This window comes from Salarias fasciatus, chromosome 16, assembly GCF_902148845.1.
Source record: "Salarias fasciatus chromosome 16, fSalaFa1.1, whole genome shotgun sequence".
Lineage (NCBI taxonomy): Eukaryota > Metazoa > Chordata > Actinopteri > Blenniiformes > Blenniidae > Salarias > Salarias fasciatus.
In genome coordinates, this window is record NC_043760.1 from 912,367 (window position 1) to 917,820 (window position 5,454).

At 42.4% G+C, this 5,454-nt stretch overlaps 1 long non-coding RNA gene across 3 annotated transcripts; it reads right to left on the reverse strand.

Moving 5' to 3' along the window:
• Positions 1-1,230: 1,230 nt before the first annotated feature.
• LOC115403765 (uncharacterized) lies at positions 1,231-4,609 on the reverse strand. Of its 3 annotated transcripts, none has more exons than XR_003933238.1 (9): positions 4,338-4,609; positions 3,227-3,311; positions 3,060-3,134; positions 2,827-2,951; positions 2,601-2,705; positions 2,379-2,493; positions 2,214-2,295; positions 1,879-2,043; positions 1,231-1,770 (listed from the first exon to the last, which is right to left on the reverse strand). It is a non-coding gene; the product is annotated as an uncharacterized LOC115403765 (long non-coding RNA). The 3 variants fall into 3 exon arrangements; XR_003933237.1 differs by having other exon boundaries at positions 2,827-2,923; positions 3,212-3,311; positions 4,338-4,608; XR_003933236.1 differs by having other exon boundaries at positions 3,212-3,311; positions 4,338-4,607.
• Between the last annotated feature and the right edge of the window lie 845 nt (positions 4,610-5,454).

Consider the following 5,454-nt stretch of genomic DNA (forward strand, 5'->3'; position numbering starts at 1 on the left):
GCTGCGTTGCCTGATTATTAATCCTGCACAGTTTGCTCAAATATACTTTTTGAGGTCTCTCAGGGAAAGTGCTACTACTCAGTTTCTTACCATTTTATTTTTCTGTTATAATTGTATTATTAGGATTCTATATGGCTAATTCTGCATTCATTTATTACTAAAATGATTCTGATGTTGATTAAACATAAAAAAAAATGTTACTTTTGTGACTTTTTTTTTCAGGAATTCCCTGTCCCAGAAACTACCTCCACCTCTTCTGAGTGTGAGCCCCCACGCACTAGTGCTGGCAGAGGGAGAAGTAGGACACCAGAAGACTTGAACCCCGAGACCCAGCAGAGAGTACAGGATCTGCACGAACGCAGAAACAGAGAGATGCAGGCCAGAATACAAGCACTGGACCACAATCAGAGGGGAGAGCTCCTATAAGTGTTCCTTTCAACACCTGGCTTGGTGTTCGACATTTTGGACCTGCTGGAGGACCCTAATCGTCAGAGAGTCCCAGGTGGAGGTGATCTACATCGGTGCTCCTGCGCAAACTGTAACGAGATGAACACTGACCTGGAGAGAGTTTTCCAGACCCAAGGGGGCAGTACACCGGATTCCTGGTCCGCAGACTATGTAGCGTAATAAGTTTTTATAGTTTTTTTTGTACAGAATTTGCCTTTACACTGTCCACTTGTTGTGTGTGTGTTTCAAAATAAATACATCTGTGCAAAACAAGACAAACGTTTATTTATACACCATCTTTCACTGTTTTCAAATTTCAAGTACTTTGTCTTTGGCACTTGTTCCTTCACAGTAAAGTGAGTAAGTAATAAAACAGGACCTAGAGAAAAAAGGAAAAACAGGCACATGCACACTCTTAGCGTGAATGTAATGTGCATTTTTACAATGGCAGGATATGTGTATGTTTTGATTGAACAAACTATGACAGTATAAATAAAAAAATACTGAATAATCTGTGAGTAATAATCTGTTAGCGCTGTTGCCTCACAGCAAGAAGGTCCTGGGTTCAAATACCGGCCGGGGCTCGGGGCCTTTCTGTGTGGAGTTTGCATGTTCTCCCCGTGTGTGCGTGGGTTCCCTCCGGGTACTCCGGCTTCCTCCCACGGTCCAAAAACATGCATGGTAGGTTAATTGGTCACCCTAAATTGCCCCTAGGTATGAATGCGTGAGTAAATGGTTGTCTGTCTCTACATGTCAGCCCTGCGACAGACTGGCGACCTGTCCAGGGTGTACCCCGCCTTCGCCCACAGCAGCTGGGATCGGCTCCAGCCACCCGCGACCCCGAAAGGGAGCAGCGGCAGAAAATGAATGAATGAATGAATGAATGAATGAATAATCTGTGTGACAATGTTAGAAGTTACTGAGAACAATTACAAGAAGTACAGTAGCAGCAGTGTGGGTGGGGGTCCAGTAAAGCTGTCACTATGTGTCTGTAGTCAGCCTGTCAGAGTGATATGTTGTATTGATGTGCATTTATGAAAGCAGACAAGGAAGGATCGTCAGTGTTCACTTTGGGGAACACCTTCACCATATTTCACGTGCGTCCTCACAAGCTCAGCTGTTGGTGGCGGCTGTGTTGAAGCCAGAACCCCAAAATTCCGGGGGTCATCTGGCCTCAGGGTCTGTGTCTTGGGAAGGCCACCTCCACTTTCAAGCCTCTTCCGAAGAATGCCTCTCTGCAGGTCTTGAATGTAGGAGTACTCCTTTTCCTTCACTGTGCAGACACTCCAGGATTTGGACTTCTTATTGTAGCATCGTCTGTAACTGAAAGGAAGCACAAATACTAGAACACACGTATTTCACAACTACAGTATCAGGCAAACACTATGATATTCCATTCTGGAGTTGTCCTTAGATACGCTAACAGCTTACATCTTGTGTCCATCTTTGTTTCGTGCCGGGGCGCGGCCATTGTCACAGTTGTAGTCTATCGCAGCAAGCAGAGTCCGCGTCCGATACACTGCTGGAGTATAGGAGAACCGCTTTCCTGCGTACATGAGTATGTGATTCTGGAAGCTTTCCAGATCGGATGTTGTCCTGTATAGTATGACAAGAAACATATACAAATCATTGTACACAGACCAAAGTACCAATTATTACATAGATATCGACATTTGATATAACAGCAAAAAACACCAACTTTGCCATTTTAATCGTGTTTTTAGTCAAACACAGACGGTTGTGTTGATAAAAGGAAAAGTGCATACCTGAAGTTGATGAACTTCACAACATTCTTCAACCATCTCTTCTCCAGGACGATGGCTACAAGAGCCTGGTGAGCTGCTGAACCTGTAACCACACATCTCGTTGTGAGATGGATAAAATTCCAAGTAAAGCAACAAAAACACCCCTTGAAAATACATTACAATTACCTTGTTTTATCCATGGTTTTTCCTGTATATCTTCACCCAGTGGCTCATGCTCACAAGATCCAGTGGCCCATGTGTGCTGGTTCCGAATGTGATGAATTACAGCATGCCATTTCATCTACAGCATTAAGAATCATGTGTGAACTTGTGTGATCTCACTTGCCTTCTCTTCACAATGAAAGCATGTTTTAGTTTACCTCACAACTTTACTTCCTACAGACATACCTTGAACTGCTCGACAGTGGATGCCTGCTTGGCACAGTACCAGAAATGGTTCACAATGTCTTTAATCCAAGGCAAGATTTCAGACTGGTCTCTGGCTGCACCAGCCTGAAACAAGGATGTGCTGTTGTTAGAAAGCCACCATAGAAATGCTGCTGTTTTTCTGCAAGGTATGAACACGCAGAAGTCACGTCAGTAAACAAAAGTAATAATGCAGTAACACTCGTACCCGTCTGAGCTGTGATGCACTGTTTGTGACAGAAGTCCCTCCCCTTCTGTCCTGCACCACTCAGCATACTGTTCCATGTGAGTCCTGTGCAATGTGCCTGAGCCCATGAGCAAACAGCATGGGACCTTTGGTGAATGACGCAACTCATTATGCCAGTGTTGTGAAACAGTAGGCAAGTGTTCCCAGACAGATGACCAAGGGCTCACACCATCAACCCATTTACAGAAACTCACCTGGCCTCTAATACACCAGCTTCTTCTGCCCCAGTGCCTTCTTCCAGGATTTGGACACCCTCTATCAGTTCTCCCCTGAGTCAAAACAGAAAACATTTGAAAAATACTAAACTCTGCCCAAAACAAACAAATGCAGGCCCTGGGAAAAGTACCTATCATGGTCCGACCTCTTCTGTTATGCTGGAAACTATACGCTGCAGTGGTTGGAGGTGTTGCTTGTGGGGAGTAGAAGTTACTTGCTCCTTTTGATAGCTGTAGAGAAATAAGAAGTATGAAACTGATATAGATCAAGAGAATAGATCGAGAGATACAAGAGAAACACAAAAATATACACACAGGAAATAAAAGCACTACATAACAATCATCAAAAAAACATCTTTTATGTCACAGTAGAGAATTATAAGATAAGAATAACAATAAGTAGGAATACAACATCAAATATAACAATAATTAGGGAACAACATTGTATACCTTACACAACACAATGTCCAATAGGCAAACATAACAACAACAAAACAATATCTTGTTTTCATTCTGACCTGAATATGTCATGTTTACTGGCTAACTGAGATTGTAATCTTCAAAGTTAGGCGCTTGGTGCTGCTGAAGTGAGCTACATAAGTGGCCTTCAGGACTGACTAAATAAACGTTACATGTAGAATTGCAAACATGCAACAATCCCTGTAATTTTACCGACAGCGCAAGGTGCTATTGATGAACAGGACTTTGAAAAGTCATACCTCAATGCACAGGTGTTTTGTTTTACTGATTATTTAGAGCAAACAACACGGTTTGTCTTGTTTTGCGATCACCGTTTGTCAACTAAACAAAAAGACGACCAGAATTCAGTTTTTCTCTGAAATTATTGCATAAGAATCATCAGAAGCTACTATCACGTACATACAAAATGACACGATAATACTACAATGGTTCTGTATGGCTGATCTTTCCACAGCAGGAACTTTATATTTGCATTTTGCAGTCATCGCATTGTTTTTACCTCCGCCAAGGATGTAAAGTTTTCGCCTGCGTCTGTCTGTTTGCTACAGCTTGTAGTAGCATCACTGTGAGCACACTGACGTCATAGAAACATGCAGGCAGCTCTGCTCGCTGGCACACATCACCGAGTGAAAGCATCGCAGTAGTTTGTAGTTTGCTGTGTGGCTGTTCGTGTCGGTGTGTAACTGTGAAATATCAAGCTGATGGCTAATTACTGCTACCACGCAATTTTCCGATCGCTAGCATTAGCATTTGATTTGAGCATCGAAAGCTACTTACTAGTCCAGCAGGAACAGAGCCAAGGCAGCGTCGGTCGGAAATCCCTCCTGATCTTTCATCTCACGCCAGCGAGTGAAAGCCGGGCCAATGTTGATCCTGGACTGTGCTTTTATCCGAGTAGCCTCTCTTTTTCTTTTTTTTTTGCCTCCTCAGACAAAACTTTTGGCTTCTTTCTCTGTTGTCCACCTTCCGCCATGTTTGCAAAATCCCACACTGGAGTTCTGTCCTTATAACGACAGGGGAAGTGACGCATGCCGTAAAGCAGTCCGCACATTTTGTAGTTTTTTAGCGTGCAGTGTTCCTACCACCCTCCTCACAGTTTCTTAGTAAAGGTAAAAACAATACTGACGTCCTCAGCCCGTGAAAGAGGGGCCATTCAACTAGTTGTAAGCCGATGTATCATCACAAAAGATATTAAAATGTTTTATTAAGGTTGAAAAGTTCCTTAGTATCGCTTTAATGTATTACATGGAGAAGAAGGGTTTTTTAGCGAATTATCAGAGCGGTTTTAGAAGAGGGAGAAATACAACGGACCCTGTAGTCGCCTTGGAACATGAAATAAGGAAAGCACAAGTAAACAAAGAAACTGTGGTTGCAGTTTTCTTCGACATTGAAAAAGCATAGGATATGCTGTGGGTGCAGGGGTTCCTCATTCGTCTACGCAAATTAGGTGTGAATGGAAGGATGTATAAGTGGATAAAGAATTTTTTAGAAGAGAGAATGATACAAGTGAAGATAGGAAATGCATGTTCTGAGAGATATATGGTTGAAAATGGAACGCCTCGAGGGAGTATAGTCAGTCCATTATTATTTTCGGTTATGATTAATGACGTTTTTAAAGAGTTGGATGATAACTTTGGGTTTGCACTTTTTGCTGATGATGGGGCTATATGGAGAAGGGGAAGGAATGTTCCATTTATCGTGGAAAAGTTGCAAGGAGCCATTAATAGAGTAGAGCAGTGGTCTTATAGATGGGGGTTTAAATTCTCAGTCAATAAGACAAAGGTTATGTTTTTTACACGAAAACAGATTGGAAGTGAGGTGAAAATAAAATTGTATGGACAGGATTTAGAAAGAGTGAGGTTTTTTAAGTATCTGGGAGTTTGGTTTGATGAAA